Below are 18,888 nucleotides of genomic sequence, written 5' to 3'. Positions count from 1 at the left end.
CTCACGGTTGAAACTCAGACTGGGAGTCTGTCTACAAGTCCTTTTCCTCGTGGATTTAACGCATTTTGCTGCTTTCTGGTAATATTAAGAGCATGCTTAACAGACCTGCAATGTTCTGAACTGTAACACCGAATATGCTTTTAAAGGGAATTACACTCTCATTACACGCTCTGCTAATGATCTACATTACAACCTTAATGGCCAGAATAGGTACAATAGATAACCATCTTTTTGTTTAGAAGGTAGCAGAATTTAAGAGGAAGGCAGCAGATGTTGTTCTCACCTTTAAGTACCAGCAAGGTCCCTTTGCTTTTTTCCCCCATCTCTCACTCATTTCTTGTGAGATTGCATTTCAAATCTAAAATGTACCTCTCTGAAGCCAGATTCCTGCAAGGGCCTTCTACAGGGTACTGAGGGCTCTCAGTATCTCCTAAGAGGTACTCCACTTTTCAGAGGACTGAGCTCTTTCTGGAGTCCTAGGTTTGCAAAGGTATAAGACCCTGAGCTCATTAATCCTATCATCCTCCACAGCTGATCACCTGTGATGCTCCTTCCATAGGTCACCTTCCATTGCAGGTTTTACAAGTCTCACCCCATTCCTGTGAGTTATGTGTTATTCATTAAACCTGCTTTTAGGGTGATCAAGTGGGGGCACATGGTCAAAGAGACAATCAGTGAGAGAGAAGACACAAAACCGCTGACTACCAGTCCTGACTGCCAGATAGTTACTGAAATCATGTGCTTGCTGTGAAACTGGAACCTTTGGGAAAATGTAGGTGGAAAAGACTATGAAACAGCAGGGAAGAAAGGCTGTCTCTCTCGTACCTGAATATTTAGAGTTTATATGAAGTCTTCAAGATGGTCTTCATTCCAGCAGTTCTGGTACAGAGTAAATGAAGCTAGGGAGTAGGCTTAGTACTCTGAATCTGATTTCTAAATTAGGCTCCAGTGAGGCATTTTACATCTCAGTGCTATATTTGCCTTATATAGCACTATATAGTGGACTGCTTTGCATCATGGGTAAAACAACCTTGCAGCAAAGCAAGCGTGATTCACAGCAACCTCGCAGCAAAGCAAGCGTGACTCAGATCTCGTCTTTTGACAGGCCACTATGTAGAACTAGTGAAGAATTAGAGGAGAGCGGGAACACCTCTAACTTTCACAGAGAAAACAACCCACTAAGACTTCAGTACTGAACAGATCTCTTGTTGGGCTGGTTCTTTTTCAGAGCAGGAAAATGATTTGCAACTCCCCCTGACCCCAACACATTCCCAGAAGAGGGGCTAAGCCACAGCAAGTTCTTAGCGTCCTTTTCATTTCCCTGCAGAAAACAATATAGCTCTATTTTTTTAATAAGGTGAAATCACAGCCAGCATGAAACTTTTTAGAGACGCTCTTCATCGAGTCAAATTTTCCAGCACGTTGGGGCTCCTGGAATCCCTTTCCTGCTTTGAGCAATGAGAAGTAGGATGCAAAATCACTGGAGGGGAAACTTTAACTCTGTTATGAAGCCTCAAGATAGTCTTGCAAATGAGTGTGTAGTTTGTATCACTCCTTTAACTTCAGTTAACTAAACACAAGGGGTTTAATTCCAGTCTTTCTACTGCAGTGTAAACAGAAGGTAATATAGTCCACTGGCCAGAGTGTGTTACCCCGCTCTGCATTCAGTCCACAGAGGACGAGTCTGCTATAGCAACCCTACTGCTCTTCATTTCACGTCACTGCGACTCCTGCTTTCACTTCTAGCACTCCCTACTTCAGTTCATAGTACTGGCCAACATTATGGCAGTCCATTCGGTAAAACGCCGCTGTCACGACGGGGTCCTCGCGGAGGGCCGTGATCTCCTTGAGGTCCCTCGCTCCGTGTCAGGCCGGCCCAAGGCATCCTCTAATTCTCGCCTGCCACGTCTTGTTGGAACATATGATTGGGAGGCTGCCTATGACTCCCTGGGCATGGCTACTCGGGACCTCTGTCCCCGCGGTTCTTCCAGACCCCCTGGGGGTCTCCCGATATGGTGGGTATTCCCCGGACACCCTAGCCTTATGGGCTATGCGTGGCTCCTACCAGCCCCTAATACCACGCCCCAAGCCTCGCAGATATAATGGACGTTGTTAGGTCTGCACGCCCGCTTCCCGGGCCTCCTCTATAGTATAGCCCACTCTGGGCTCTCTCTCGTGCCCCGCCTCTCACTGGGCCTCCTCTGATGGTGCGGTCCCGCTCAGGGACTCTCTAGCGGGCCTCGGCCCTTCCCTGGCCATCCGCACGGATACCCTCTCTGACCCCGGCTCACCGCGCTGTTACTCCCCGTCTTCTTGGGGGCAACCGCAGCGCCCTGCCTCGGTCTGAGGGGTGTTGCTGCACTAGCCCACGGCCAGGCTCGCTATGCCTGTCTCAGGCTCCTCGATATGGCCCCGCTCTAGGGCTCCTCAGTATCGCCCCTCTCTAGGGCTCCTCAGTATGGCGCTCCCCCTCTTTGGGGCTTGCCGTGCCCCCACGGGGCTTCTCAATAATACAATGTGGCGCTCCCCCTCTTTGGGGCTCGCCGTGCCCACCCTGGGCTTCTCAATGAAATCGCCCCTCGCTCTGGGGCTGGGGTCTATGTCCCCCGCACGCGCTCTGGGGGTCTATGTCCCCCATCTGCAACCTACTGGTTGCGCCTGCGACCCACTGGCCGTGCTCCTCGCCGCCAGTTGCTCCTGCACTGGCGTGCGAGCTGCGCCTTCACTGGCGCTGTGCAAGTAATGTGCCCTCTTGGCGCTAGACCGCACCCTCACTGGCGCTGGGGCACCCCACACTCTTTGGGGCCCCTATGAGGACACTACACCCTCTTAGGAGGCCTCCTCCAACCCCTACAGCCTCACCCAAACCTCCAGGTGTAATATACAGAGCCAAACGTAAACTAGAACCTCCTGGCTATAACACAAACATAAAGCCCCCCTGGCTAACCATAGTGCCCAATCCTCTCAGGGCTATCATGAGCTGTACTTGCCCGTCGGGCTTCTCCCCATATCTCGGCTGAGGGAGCTCCTGCCTCTCTGGCTGCTGGCAGAGAACTGCCAGCCTGGCTTCGGCCCTGGGCTTTATAAGGACCAGGCCCTGCCCCCTTCTGGCCAGCTGGCTCCCCTTGGTTGATCCGGCAACCCGCAGCTGCGCTCAATTGGCTCTGCCAGGGCTCTCTCCCTGGCAGTTTCTCCTCTCTCGGAGCAGGCACTGAGGTGCCCTGCGACAGCCGCTTAATGAGTGAGAGAGCAGAATAACCTTTTACTAATGTGAGAGAAGTCCCATCTAATTGAACTCTCTTGGAAGCACATCTCACTGAACATCAGCTGATGAACAAGGCACCATTTGAAGCTTTTCATTCTCTTCTTCCGGTGCAGAAAATTGCAAATCTACAAATTGAGGTTGGAGTGGCACCTACCAATGTGCTACTCTGTGGAGAGTATACAACTTAAGAATGACTTAAAAAAAAAATGTTTAAATACCCTGTAGCTGGCAACGATTGCATCTCCCTTTACATCTACAATAAAATTGCTTTCCAAAAGTATGTTGATGGAGGGAACAGAGAGCTTCTTACTGGCTCAGACCCTGGGATGGAAAAGTATTTAAAGTATTAATAAGGGAATGCTTCTCACATGCGTAATGCCCCCATCACAGTCCTGTCCCTATTCTGATGATATTGCTCAGTGCCTTCAAAACCATGCCTTTTAACTGCATTAGGAAGATTTTTTTAGACTATACATCTACAAGCAAAACCAATTCCACAAAAGTTTCTACAATGCTAATAGTAAGAGTTACAGAACTGGAAGCTAGGGTCATTTTGCTTTTCCTTCTTAGTTGCTACTTACTTAGTCTCACCTTCTCACCTTGTCCAATGCTGGTTGTTCATACCTCCTTATTTACCTCGAAGACAAATATCTGTGTGTGTTTTACAACTGTAGACTCAAAAGTGAAGCAGCAAAAACCAGGATTCAGGATGTTTGGAGTCTATTCCAGGTTTCTGCTAATCACTCTTGTATATTATCTCTGGAAAATGGAATTTAAAGAAAAAAAATTAAATGTCCGTTTATTTTTTGTTACTCACTCAAGGCAACTAGTCCCTGGTGCAGAGTAACCAAAGCTCCCATTACTCTGGCCAGATCTATGACTGTTCACTAATTCTCATAATTTAGATTTCTGATTTCTGATTTTTAACTCAGATTTAGCCTTTCTATGCCTCAGTTTTCCCGATTATAAAAACTGGGCAACACCATACCTATAATAATGTGTCACTTTTTGTAGCGCACTAGTGTCTAAAGGCTTCAGTCAAGATCAGGCCCTCTTTTCGGAAACACGGTTCCTTTCCTGTGAAATAAACCATAGAATAGAGCTAAATGTTATTAGGATGTACTAAGTTTATCATTACTTATGATACTTCATACCAATTTACAGTCCAGGGCACAAGTACACACAGTGAAATACAGTAAAACGGTGTAAGCATTACAGCTGGAAAGCTGAGCTGTCAGATGTAAGTGATGGAAATTGCAGGCAGGAAGACAGCAAGGATTCACTGTAGCTTGTATATTTGGTAGCAGGAAGTCTCCTTTTTAAATTAGACTCATTAGAACCAACGACCCTTGATCGCTACTCATTTTGTTGAAGTTGCTGCTATTAGCTGTGACGTTTTTGAAGTGTGAGCAGGGCTGATCGTTTTGGAAGCAGGTGACAGAATAACCTCATTGAATCTCTGGTATCTTAAAGGCACTTCTCACCTTGGCATACAACGTGCAACCTTCGAGATCAGGGCCTTAGTGATTGTTAGGACCTGGTAGAAGAGCCCTCGTTTAATCCAGACTTTCCTGAATGCAGACATTCTAGTAGTCAGGGGCGGGAGTTATCCCATCCATAAAAAATTGTCTCATCTTCATCTGGCAACAACCATTATCAGATTGTTTCATTCTGAAATGTAGCCCATCAAAGCAGGACAATGAGTGTAGTATGTAGGCACTTCTCAGAAAATTAGATTCCTTTGTGAAACTGTTTTCTCTCAATTGAGGCACAGAATTGTTATTTCTTATTCATATTGCTGGAGTGCCTGAGGTCATAATCAGGTAAGTCATTAACTGGTGTGGTGATGTACAAACATACAGTAAAATAATAGTGCTGCTATCCCAAAGACCTTACAATCCAACTACAACTACTGAAAAGTCTATTTCTACTTACAAATAATGATTTATCCTCACCCATTTTCCATAAGAATGTGTCCATGTGATTTCTTATCATAGAGGAGGATCATATACCTAAAGCAGGGGTGGACAAAGCCGGCCTGTGGGCTGGATCTGGTTGGCAGTGGACTCCATTTCCCAGCAGCCCCTGCCTTCAGGCTGGGGCCAATTTCCATGGAGACCCCAGCAGCAGCTGTGCTGTGATAGGTGGGGCTGGGGTTTCCATGGAGACTGACCCCAGCAGTGCTGGCAGGGTGCATGGCAGGGTGGGGAGCTGCTTCAGGGCTGTTCTGGGATCTTGCAGCAGTGACAGCGTGATCCAGAGCATGATCCACGACCTGCAGCCTGCATGCTCTGGGCAGGGGCTTGCAGGCAGCAGGTCGCGGCTCTGCCCCGGCTCCTTGCAGCAGTGACAGCGTGGTCCGGAGCCGGGGCAGAGCTGTGACCCGCTGCCTGCATGCCCCCGCGTGGAGCAAGCAGGCTGCAGATGGGGCTGCTGTTGGGGTCTCCATGGAAATCAGCCCCAGCCACACAGGCAAGGGCTGCTGGGAAATGGAGTCTGGCCACTGGCTGGAACAGCCATTTTGCCCACCCCTAACCAAAAGCCTCCCAGAACCTCTTTGAAATTGTAAGTTCATATTCTCCCTCCCTAAAGAAACTTACCCATTCTTCTTCTCAGAAATCCTCAGAAGACTGGATGCTTTTCTGGAAGTTATGCTGAATTATGACACAGTCACATGGCCTGTGGCTGCAGGAAGACAGACTAGATGATTTAATGCTGTCTTCCAACCTTAACATTTATCTATTCATCTTTTTAAAGTGAGACTATGTTAGAACCAAATTGTGCCTTCAAATGATGGCCCAATTAACTGGGAGCAAGAAACATATTCTAGCAGAAACCTCAGAACAAAGACACCTAAAACTCCACATACAAGTTTGCAAGAGAGTATGTTTTAACTCCAATACCTTTGAGCGTGCACAGAGCATGCCAATTTTACAGGTTCGGCTCTCCTGGACAGAAAGGGTCCCACCATCCTCTTGCTCTCCTCACCCAGTCTGCTGGTGGTAGACACCCTGCACGAGCACCAGGAAGAGAAGTTTGGTGTTCAAACACTGCATAATGTCTCAAGGAAAAGGCAGGTCTCTTTGTGTAGGTAAGTGTGGCTGTGGACAGTGGGTGCCTGGACACGTGCAGGGAGGCTAGTAGGACAAGCTATAATTAGAGAGTCTGCTACAGCATGCTAGTTAGCACACTATAGCCAGCCTCCACATCTCATGTATCAGCATCCCTATGCTTCAAAATGACCAGCTTTAGTTCAAGCGCCCCTGCCACGATTTTGAAGTGTGGGGACGCTCATACACAAGACACTGTGGGCACTTTAATTAGAGTAGCTGTGGGCACTTTAATTAGAAAGCCACTCTAATTAAAGTGCCCTCTATCCCTGCAACCCCCAGAGCATGTGTAAAAATGCCCTGAATCCTTAGAAATGTTTCTATTAGAGTTGCAATGTGCATGAATAGAAAAGCAAAGTAATACACTGGAGCCAGATCCTGTGAGATAACTTACTATTGTCCACCAGCTTTTGGAACAAGCAGGAGCAGATGCTCACAGGGGAGCTTGTGCCACTTACAAGTATTAGAAGGAGCCAACAATACAAAAAAAAAAAAAAACAAAGCGAATGAGTCACTTAAGCTTATTGGAGCTCTTGCTAGGAACAAAAGCTTAAATATATTTGCTTGTGCTGAATACAACACTCCTGAGCATCCTGTTGTGGGTGGGTGAGTAGCGCTAACAGAATTCAGAAATAAATCTGCTTCATTTCTCATTTCTGTGCATTCCTGCTGAATTTAGATGCATAGCAAACAGGAGTTAATAGTCAGCAGGTCCTAATGAAGTACTGCTAGGATTAATTTGTCAGCCTCAGAAGCTCTAAATCTCCATCAGCACTAAGGATCAGCTCCTGCCAGGAGGTTTTTTCTTTTTTTTTTTTTCCATACAGTAAATTCCTAACAGATACAGAAGTCCTAAATAGATCTATTGCTTTCTAAGAACATAGTACAGCGTGTGCCTGCAGGCAGCTTGCCTAGAAATTCTTTTCCAGTGAAGTACTGGAAGAGACAATTTCATTTTCTCTGCACAGAGTAGCAGCAGCTCTGTTGCACCATTTTAGTTAGCCGAAATGAAAGCATCATATGTCTATAAAACAAACCTTCTTGATCAAGAGGAGAATGTTCCTGATAATAACCCTACCTGACAAATTCTAAAGCTGTTAATCAGACAGTCTTCCATTGGAGACTGTCTGATCAAGGACGGAATAAAACTATGTGAACTTCAATATTTGGATCAAATCCAAAGCCCAGTTGAAGCCACTGGAAAGATTCCTTTGGACTCAATGGATTTGGGCTCAGGCCCCGGCCTTAAATGAGGAAAGGAAAGGCTATGAGCTGTATTGTACTTTCTGCAGAGGAATTGACAGAAAGGTGCAAATACAGCTGGAAACAGCACAAGTCAAACATCAGAGCGTTTGCTCCAAATCATTGCAGTCATTCTTGTCTTGGATTGCTCCCCTGCTGATGGAGCAGGAGATTCCTGCAGCAAGCCTCCCAAAAGGACATGCCAACATTAGCTTCCTCTGCTGTAGTGGCAGAAGCAGTGGCAGCTAGTGATACCCCAGTAAAAGGTCAGGCTCAGAACCCAGCACAGGAAAGAGCAAGGGTCAAATCTGCCCCATTCACCTCCAGACAGACCATTACAAGGAACCTGTGCTGTGCACAGGATGAATGGAGACTCCTTGGTACGGTGCTGACTGGGTATCTGGTCAGAAGAGGGCCTGGAGAGGATGTGCCATAAGATCTGGCTGCTTTCCCTGCTGCGGTCTTTATTCGACTCCCCAGTCGCCATGAAACACTGGTGTTGTGGAGCTCACATAAAACTCTGCAACTGAAAAAGCAGACAGCAGATTTGGTATGCATCACCTTCCATGCCAGCCCAAGTGGCAGGTTCTGCCTTCTCTTCTTCACCTCCCTTAGCACAGGACTTTAGCTTCCTGATTTACTGCATGTAAAATTTCTCAGAAAACACGAAGTACAATTTGTGAACTCTACTGCAGCAGCACAAAGCAGCTGGCTAAAGTGGCTACCTGGACATTCCTGTTGCATAAGGGAAGGGGCTAGTAATAGTCTATGGGGGCTATATTGCACCTCTCACATGGCAGCGTGGCTGAGAAAAAGGTTTCTAGCCACCCAAAACTGACCATTTGGGCCCCTGACAGCCATGCAAAAATAGAGCAGCATTCAGATTTATCTCATTTATTCCAGGAACCAGTCTGGGCACTTTTGTGTCTTTCCATCCTGAGCTTCAGACCACCACATCTCAGAATCTGAGCCATGAACTTTCCCCCCTAAGGTGCTTGTGTAGCTGGTGACAGCTTGAGGCAGGGAAGGATTGCAATTCCAGTGTTAAGACATACAGGCTGGCAAGCAACAATAACTCATCCAAAGCTTGCGGGATGTACACCATCCAGCTTACAATTTTGCAATTGTATTGCTAAAACCATCTTTGGATTGGGCTTTCTGCTGGCTTTTCAGAATGGTCCAGCCAACTAGTAGTAATGCAATCTTCATGAATTATGCAATGCGGTTTCAAGTTCAGTACTCACTGCCAGATAGTAACACCCTCTGATCTGCTACACATACCACAAGCCATACAAAAATATAGCTCGTCATTCAAAAGGGGAGGCCTCACCCCCTTGGACTTTGTCCGAGGAAAGCCACAAGCATCAATTACAAGAACCAACCTGGTAGAGCCCTACTGAAGCCATTTTGCTGGCACCAAGCTGCTTAACTAGCAAGAGGTTTATAGCATTACGACAATGCCAAGGGAGCAAACGGACTGACAGTAAAAGACTTTGATTTGAACAGCAGGTTGACTTTTTAAAAAAAGGCATTTTGTGTGATGAGACATTTATCTCATTAGATCAACCCAGCAGCCACTAGTCTCCTTGCCACCCATGCCCAGGGGTTTTATGTTGGGGTGTAGCTTTGAGGTTGCATTCCTTGCACAGCCAAAATGCCCACTGAACTTAGCAGGAATCTAGAGCGTACAAGCAGAGCAGGACCAGGTTCCCCAGTCATGTGGAAAGGAAGTAGGATTAGGAATGGGGGAAAGCTCTAGTGGCTAATGCACCAGGTTGAACATTGGGGCATCCTGCCTCTTCCGGATTTCATCTATGAAAGGGAGTAAATTCATTTCTGTGCCTCAGCTCCCCCTTCTGTAAAATGGGGTTGCATTTCTTTTCTCTGCCCTTTTCTCACTTAAAACTTAGGCTCTTTGAGGAGACAACTATTTCTTATTATGCCTCTATCCTTTTTTGAAAGCAACAGGTCAGGTTGGTGACACCCCAATAAAACAACTGTAATTTGCTTGAGAGAGAAAGAGACTGTCATCAGTGGGCTGTGTGCTTCCCTTCCCAGCACCAGGGTGGGATTTTTCTTCATGAGTCCCAGGAGAAGGGTGTTGAGTCTTGCCTGGAATATCTTTAGTAATTGTAACTCCATAACCTTTCCCAGCAGCTTGTTCCACTGCCTAATTGTTCTAGTAGCTGAAATACATCTTCTCATATTTAACCTGAATTTTCCTTTCTGCAGCTTCAATCTGTTCCTGCTGCTTCTTTCCTCTCTGACTAATGAGAATAACTGGTCCCTGCTCTCTTTATCGCCTCACTTCATGTATCTGCAGACAGCTATTATGTCTCCCCTCAGTCTTCTGCGCAGACTGAACATGCCTGTCTTTCTCAACTGCTTCTCATAAGTCTGATTTTTCCAAACCTTTTATCATTTCTGCTGCTCTCCTCTGAGCTCTCGCCAATTTTTCAATGTCTTTTCTTAAAGAGCAGTGTCCAAAACTGAATTCACTGCGCCAACTGAGGCCTTAACCACTGCCAAGTAGAGCAGAAGAATGACCCTGCTTGTTTTACATATGACACACTCCCTATTTATATAATCCAGAATATCATACTGGAAAAAGGCAAAGAGCTAAATACGTAAAAGCCTGGCCAGCTGACAACTAAGAGGGATATAAATGTCTATGAGCTTTTGAAAGGTGTAAACACCAAAAAGGCAAGAGGAATCGTTTAAGTCAGTTCCAGGGCCCAAGCTAAGAATAATGGGATGAAATGAAAACGTAGGCCTGGCAATCAGGAAAAATATTGTAATAGTTTAGACTGCAGAAAAGGTTCCCCAGGGAAGTACGGGAGTCTCTGTAGTTTGAATCATTTAAAAAGAGGCTAGACAAAGCAAGACAAAGTGTACAGAAGCATGAGCTAATTTATGATAGGGGTAGGAACTAGATGAACTGAGAGAAAGAAAATTACCTTCATCTATTATTATGTGACCCATGCAGTTCTTATGCGGAGAAACACCCTTGCCCCACTTAACAGCATCATGTCACACATGCCGGAGCAAAGTCATCTCACAAATCCTGCTGAAAATTTCTTAAAATATTTGCAGAGTATTTTTGTATCCTTCCACTTGTGAGGCCTCACCTGCACTGAGGGTTTTCCTGACTGCATCCATCAGTGACCAGCCAACGATACAGCTGCCCTGGTAGGAAGGACAAAGGCACCACTTGTGCCACAGACTATTCTCCTGGTTTAAAACTGAGCAGCCTCCACCAATGGAAACCCAGCACCCCTGGGCTTGCCCTGGTGCAGCTAACCTCAATGGCTGACCTCCAGTGGCTGTAATCAGGACAAATCCCTAGTCTAGACAAAGCTTTGGTTAGTGTGAGCAATTTTCATCAGTGCTTGAGCCTCAATTTTCCTTTCACGCCCACATTCTTTTTATGGGGGTGTAAATCTACTGGTCTCAGCGGAAAGACTCTTGATTTCCACCAGTTGGAGCAACCTCCAAGCCCTTGATTTTACTTGGTGAGGGACTGCAGACTTTGATCACATCTGCCTGACTGCACGGAGATGAGAGGGCAGGGACAAATTAACTAGAGTAAAGCTACGACCAACCTGAAACAGCTTGTTTTATGTACGTCACGTCTACGGAGTCAATTATCTTGGGCGCATTCAGAGCTGGAAGCCAGGGCTGGGACTTCCACTGGGAAACTGAGCTTCCCCCCTTTCCAGCGTCATACGGCTCCTGTTTCCAGTCCTGCAAGGTCATGCGGCTGCAGCCTTTGAAGCTCTGCCTGAGCCCAGACAGAATATTTGTTGCTTCCAGGCCTGGGACCAGTGACATTTTGGCAGGGAGGTAGCAGTGCAATTCCAAAGTAGAGGGAAAGAAGACACAAGGACGACCTTGAAAAATGGGAGCTGGTTGTTGTTACGCCAGGGATCAGACAGCAGAATGAATTCCACGGAAGACAGCCTGGCTTAAAAAATGACATTGCATATCCACTTCTTATCATGGCATCTAAGCAGTATAGCTGTGTTTGCACAGCACTGCACTTGGGCTCACTGAGTTTGCCTCTCTGAGCTCACTAGCCAGGCACAACGCTGCCTGAACAGGCTACACAAGTTTCTAAGCTGGGAAGGTAACACGCATGGCATAGCATGCCGCGTTTCAGCAATATGTCTGAGCAATACGACATAGAAGCCCCAAGTCCGAGCACAGGACCACACTGTGCTAGGCACTCTGTAAATGCAGAACTAAAAAGGGACCATGCCTTAGAGTTTACAACCCCAGTGTAAGATGGGATACTACAGACAGATACGGAGGGACCCCCAGAACAATACAAAGGAACAGCAAAATGATATTGGTCTGCCTAACAGATGGCAACCTTGGTCCACCAGCAACTCTATTGAAACCTTGGCCAGCATTTTGTAGGTAATTTGACAAGTGACTAGCAAGAAATGTCCTCCTTGTACTAGCCAATATGTTGCATGGTATGAAGAGCCAGCAGAGGAGTTTTGAATGGTCTACTGCACCCATCTGCAATGCTTGCTACTAGCAGAGTGCTCCCTCCCCATGGAAGAGATATCTGGCTTAATACCATGCTCTGTCATACCGCTTGGCGTCATTACAGGACACAGAGGCCTGAAATGGGAAGGAAGTTAGCTAAAAGGGCGATTCATTTTTTTAAGGATTTTTCTTCTGCTATTCTTGGAGCTATGTGGTAAAGACTGTTGACACAAAATTGCCAGAGGAAGAATAAAGGGAAGAGCTGAAATTGAGAAATATGTTGTATGTTACACAGCAGAAACAATTGCAAAGAATAGCACAATGCTCCACCCAGAGGATCCCTTGGCTGGGACTTTACATTTGGAAACCTCTTTCAGGGAACAGAAGGCACCATGTATTAAGTGGCATCGCACAGACTGTTCCAGCCTCATGGTTTGGAGAAAGATGAAGCAGCACTGTAAGATTTTTTTTTTTCATTTATGGAAATATATGTAGGAGAATATGTTTTGTAACATATAAGTAAGTGTGCCTGCCAGTGTGTCTGCCTTGAAAGCCCTTTTCATCAAAATTACTCAAACATCAAATAGTAATTGTCAGGGGAAAGATATGATATCTCAGGAATTACTGCGATGAGTAATAATGCATATAGGTCCCAGTTCTCCACTTCCCACAAATGAGAGTGTCCACTTGAATATGGACTTCTTCATTTCTTCTCTTGTACCTCTCAGATGGACAATAACCTCCCTTTATAAATATTACTTCCCGAAGCATCCCAATAACCCAGTAGTACATACAGGGCTAGATTCTTTTCTATCTGTTAGGTGTGTAATTGTAGCACTGGAGTGAGGTAGCCATGATGGTCCAAGAACTGTCCAGTTTTTATATCCACTTTTTTATATCCAGTATCTTTTATTGAACCAACTGCATAGTTGAGATGAAGTTGGTAAGCTTTCAAATACAAAGCACTCAAAAGAAGAAGAACATCTTGCATTCGGAAGCTTGTCTAACTTTATTGCAACCATGGAGGTGACCAACAATTGAATCTAAGCGCTTACATGCCTTAAGTTAATACAATAAGTGGGTGGATCCTCCTCCTCTTTGCTACTTTTGTGACTTGGCCGTAAGGGTAAGATGATAATAACTTTACAAAAATAGATGCATGACTGGATTTTCAGGGACTTGAGCAAGATGAAACAGAATGACATTTAGGCACCTAAGTCCACTCACATGACTAATAAGCAGAATAGAATCTGGTCCATAACATTTATTATCCTCATTTTTTCAATAGGGAAACTGAGGCACAGAAAGATTAAAAGACCAAGATCACAACAACACAGCAGCAGAATTACAAAAAAAAAATCTGCAAGTCGACCGCTCTGACCAACAGCTTGAAAAATCCTCTCCTTGGAAGTGCAGAAGGTTATCAGAGTCCTACGCAAGTCTTGATAACATTTTACAGAGACTTTGCAGAAGTATGAGTGTCTATACAAGGCAAGGATCATGGTACAAGCATAACCTATAGAACGAGAATGTGGATTTTGTCTCCCTCTAGTGGTTGGTGCACATAAGTAGCAGGAGTCCTCCACATCTACTGTTCAAGGTGTTAACCCATTGGTTCACAACCTTTTTTTTCTGCAACCCTAATTTGGCCACCAACAGGACCTCCCAACTGGGCGCCGCGGGGGCTGCTGAAAGCGGAGTGCGGCGGCAGCAGCAGCCCAGGGGCAGGGGAGCCGCCATTGCCCCCTTGTCCCCTTTGTGCGCAGTGGTCCTGCCCCACCTGCCCACCTGCTGCTGCCAGGCCGCACGCATGAGTGTGCATGTGCATGTGTTTGCGGGCCCTTTGTGACCCTACTGAGGACCCCCACGACCCTTATTTTGGTCACACCCTGAGGTTGGGAACTAGTGCGTTAAACTTTAACTCAAGCAGCAAACAATTATTTTTTAGCAGTAAAAGTCATGGATTCAAACCCTCCCTATGATTCAGGAAGAGGAAGATCAGGCCCAAAGCATGAAACAAATACACAGAGCATTTTGGACACTTGCTCTATTGAGTTTACCATATGTTGGCAGCTGATGCTTTCTATCAGATTCACCCTTGCATTTCATGCCAAGGTATTACTGTCAGCCTCTTTTAGGATTCTTTGCTCTCCTGACCTTTTGATTAAGGAAGTACTCTACAGTCACCAAAACAATATGAGAAATCCTTTTCTTTCACTGATGTAGAAGTCACACATTCAGGTGACTTGAAGGCATGTTCCAGGTCAGTGATCCTATATGAAATGCACCATGTAAACATGGTTTTAACCCAGTATAGACAGGATCTTATCCATTCTCCTTTGGTTCCAAGGTAAATTCAGCAACTGAATACTTTATATACTGTATTTTCATGCATACCTCACACCTCCAAATAAGACATCTACCTTCTTTCTGGAAAGCAAAATAAAGAAAAAAAAATTCCAAACTCCTGGCTCAAGGCACCTTTTGGAAAATACCAGCTCTTGGTTTTCTCTCTTTTTTGGCACAGAAAAAATAATGTAGCAACTCTTCTGATGCAATTAACTCAGAAAGACAACAAAGCAGAATGTTTTTAACAGTATGGAGTCTTACTTGAAAGCTCTGGGTTTATCTTGTGAAACACATTTACCCATCTATCAGTGCTAACATTGCATGGCACACCACAGCACCCCAGGGTGCCAAGGCACCTCAGTTGAGTATCACTGCCTTAGACATCGGAAGACAAACAAAGAAGCCCAATACCTGGTTTGGGAAGACTTGATTCATGCTTGGGGTTGTCATTACCAGATACATAAAGCCCTGTAGACTGAAGGAATCACAGACAGTCTCCTCTATGGAGTGCTGTTGGCAGCACATCAGCTTCTCTTGGCACCACAGTGATCAAGCTCATGTGCTCACTTACACCAGTGCAAAGTAGGTGTAAAATGCTGCCAGGTAAGGTTGGAAGTGGTTTGCATTGGTGTAAATAACAGAGCAAGGTAAGGATCAGGGGAAAAAAACATACAACCCCCCTCCACCCCGATCCTAATGCTACTGTAACCAATGAAAAAGGTTCCTATAGATTTCAACAACTGCTGGGTCAGGGCCTATGTCTCTATACATTCCCATAAACCTGTAATTATTGGTAGTTCTAATGTTACTGGTTAGCATTTGCCTTCTAACTAAATGGAAAAGCATACGTGAAATAGCTCACTTGCTGTTCCAGCACAAGCTTCAAAGAGACATCATCTCTGTGGAGTCCAACAGAGGTCTGGCCCAGGCCCAATGCTGTTCAACATTTTTATTAATAAATTAGATGCTGAAACTGAGAGCTTCTTGAGCAAGTTTGCAGATAACATGAAACTGGGAAGGACTGCAAACATGTTCGAAGACAGAAGCACAATTCAGAAGGATCTTTACAGATTAGAAAGCTTGGCTGGGGCTAACAGGATGAGGGTCAACGCTGACAGATAAAAAGTGCTACAACTTGGGAAGAATAAAAAAATACAAATACAAAATGGGTGACACCTGGCTGAATGGCAGCACTATGGAGAAGGATCTGGGAGTTTTGGTAGATCACAGACTCAGCATGAGTCTGCAGCGTGATGCAGCTGCAGAGAAGTGAATACAGTTTTGGGATGCATCAATAAAAACATTATTTACAAGACACAAAAGGTGATAGTGCCTCTACTTGGCACTGGTTAGGCCTCATCTACAGTACTCAGGGCCAGACACAGGCATGGGCAAACTGGGCAGTAGCCCAGGGCCCAGACAGAAAGGGAACCTGAAAATGGTAATTTTTAAATTATTATTATCATTATCTCTGGCAGAGGGGGGGCCTGATACTAAAAGTTTGCCCAGGGCCACCAGGAGTCTAGGTATGGTGCTGGGAGTACTGTGTGCAATTCTGGACTCCACATTTTAAAAAGGACATGGAGAAGTCAGAGATGGTCCAGAGGCAGGAGGCAAAAATGATAAAGGGCATGAAAGGCAAGTCATACAAAGAGAGGTTGAAAGAAATAGGCCTGTTCAGCTTGTGAAAAAGGCTTTTAAGAGGGAACATGATAGCAGTTTTAAAAAATCTTAAGGGCAGCTGTAAAAGAAGAGCAAAAACACCTTGTCTTTCTTGCTGCAGAGAGCAAGATGTGGCCTGAAACTGCAGCAAAGCAGATTTAGACTGGATATCAGGAAAAACTTCTTCAATGTTAGAACAATGAGGCAGTGAAGTAGACTACCTAGGGGAGCTATGGACTCTCCATCATTGGAGGTGTTCAAGAAGAAGCTAAAGACCGACACTAGTCGGGGGTGATCTAGGTGTAGTTATGCCTATGTTCTGCTATGAGTATTTCTCATGCTTCTGGGCTTTCTTGGTTGCTACATGGGGCCAGGAAGGATTTTTCCCCCCTCCTGCTGATACCTGTGTCAGGGAGGGGGGCAGCTGTGGGGGTTCACCATCCACAAAAGCATTGGGTGTTGACTGCAGCCAAAACTGGGGGTTTTGACCGGGGTGTGCCAATGCTCCTGCTAGGACTTCAACCCAGAGGTTCCTGAGTAGAGGGTCTTGCCCCTCCACTCAGTGTCAGACTGGCTGCCATCTTTGGGGTCAGAAAGGAATTCCACCCCATAGTCAGATTGGTATGGACTGTGAGGATTTTTGCCTTCCTCTGTAGTGGGAGGCATGGCCCTCTTAGATCGCTCCTGCATATTTTAACAACCTTTGCAGCAGCAGGACATTGGCCACTGTGCTCCCCCTGCTTTACCTGTGGCAGGTCAGTTCGTTGTCTTGAGGTTGTGTCAGTGTTGGCTATGTAGTTTTGCTAATAGGGCAGACAACAGATTTGTATAGGATAGTTTGGATAGAGATGATCCTACCTCAGGCAGCAGGTTGGATTAAATGACCTCTGATCCCTTCCAGCCCTACTTTTCTATGATTCTATATCTTTGCTCTTTGACTGTGCCCAAAAGCTTGCAAAGAACTTTATTCCAAGTGCTCAGTTGGTCTAACGAAAGATATCACGTCGTCCCAAAGAACCTTGCCTGCCTTACCTTCCATCATCATTCCTGTCTATGCTGCATCTGCCAATTATTGTCCCTCCTCCTACCTCCAACAATGAACTTCACTCCCCACCTCACTGCACCCCATTCCCTCTAGTACAGTGATCAACAGTTAACTGATGCTCATGGGTGGCAAAGGCAGAGCTCATACCACCCTGTTTCCTGGAGCCTCTGGACTCAGAAGGGATCACACTGTACTACTTTAAGCTGCCTTCACAACTGAAAGGGCTAAGATCTGTAGGGCAAGCACTTGTTCTTCATCTCTACACAATGGGGCCCTAATCCTGGGTAGGACCTGCAAGGGTGATGAAGACAAAAATGGTAACTACAACTTTGGATTGAAGCTCAAACAGATCTGCCAAGTGCTTCTGCTGGAATCTCACCAGTACAGCAGAACTTGGGAACAGCGTGGGGTTTTCCTGCACTTGTTTCTTCAAGGCTAGGGACAGACATTCAAAAATCCTGAGCTTGAATTGATTTAATCTTTGCTGGCTAGTCTAACCTCACTAGGCTAAATCAGTTTTGTAACTGGACAGACATCCCAGAAATGCAGGCACATGCCTTCAGTGGCTCAGGCTACAAGCCCAGGGGGTGCTAGAGCAGCCCTCCCTTCCCTTCCACAGTACTGAGCTGATGGGGCACGTGGCCAGGCCCTGGCAGGATGCTCTGATTAACCCAGCAGGGAATGGATAACAGCTCTCACCCCTAACTCAGTATTTATCACCCCATTAAGAAAACACCAAAGGGACATTACCAGCTACCTGTTGATTCTGTCTGTTGATTCAGCCTGGACTGTACCCAGCATGTGGTCTGCTGGCTAACACACAGACACCTCCTCAGCAAGGCAGAGGGGAGGGGGGAATTCCTGCTTAGCAGGGAGTGGTGAGGGAGAGGGGGTGAGCAGCCTGTGGTCCCTGCTGGAGCTGCAGCCAGGGAGCAGAGGGAAGGGGCCAACCCTGCTGTGGAGCAGAGAGCCCCACCCAGCCCACAAGAGCATGTTGGGATGCTGGAGGAGTCTGGTTTATCTTAAACTAGCAAGGGGTCTGGGACAGACATTGCATAAATCAGTTTGAGCCAAATCAGTTAAGTCTGATACTGCATTCAACCAGGTTTATCTCAAACAAGTTTCAGCCATTTTCAAACTGGTTTATGTGCACTGAACATCTGTTCTGTTACAGTTTTAAACCAGTTTCTGATCATTTAAACCAGTGTATATGTAATGTCTGTCCCTAGCCCAAGAAGCCAAGGGCTGCTGCTGTGCTAGAACTTGGAGTATGGAAAGTCGCTTACTCTCCCATCGGTGCTCTCCTGATCTACTGCTGCAGTGGCAGGAGGTAGGAAAATGAAAGAAGTTATCTGACTTGAATGTAGAAGTGGATTAATGGGGAGAAGGGACAGAATAGCTCAGGCTTCTCCAAATTCCCATCTCCCTCAACAATCTCCCTTTCTTGGGGTGCCTCAGGCTCTTTGTTCTTTTCTTGCCATCACAGTAAGAGCCCCTGCATCTCTCTGCTGCACACTCAGCCCTCTGGCTCCACTGGCCTCTCCAATTACTCCTAGGGTCACCACAAACCCTGCAACTCTGCAGAGACTAGCATGCCAGTCACCTCCTGCCTCACCCCAAGTTTATGCTCTCTCCAGCTATCCTGAGAGGAAAAATCAGTGACTCTCTTGTGACTCTCGCTTGTGAAGCAGCCGCTGAGATTAGTCTACAGCCGAATAGGC

The 18,888-nt window shown here is 46.0% G+C and overlaps 1 long non-coding RNA gene across 1 annotated transcript in view; it reads right to left on the bottom strand.

The window, feature by feature from the left end:
- Positions 1 to 454, bottom strand: part of LOC132249059 (uncharacterized) — a 160,901-nt gene extending 160,447 nt beyond the window's left edge. Inside the window, exon 1 of the long non-coding RNA XR_009460445.1 lies at positions 370 to 454. This is a non-coding gene — a long non-coding RNA (uncharacterized LOC132249059). The remainder of the gene's footprint in view (positions 1 to 369) is intronic.
- Positions 455 to 18,888: the final 18,434 nt, after the last annotated feature.

The sequence above is a fragment of the Alligator mississippiensis genome, chromosome 3, assembly GCF_030867095.1.
Source record: "Alligator mississippiensis isolate rAllMis1 chromosome 3, rAllMis1, whole genome shotgun sequence".
Classification (NCBI taxonomy): domain Eukaryota; kingdom Metazoa; phylum Chordata; order Crocodylia; family Alligatoridae; genus Alligator; species Alligator mississippiensis.
This window is presented reverse-complemented; position numbering and strand designations above follow the sequence as displayed.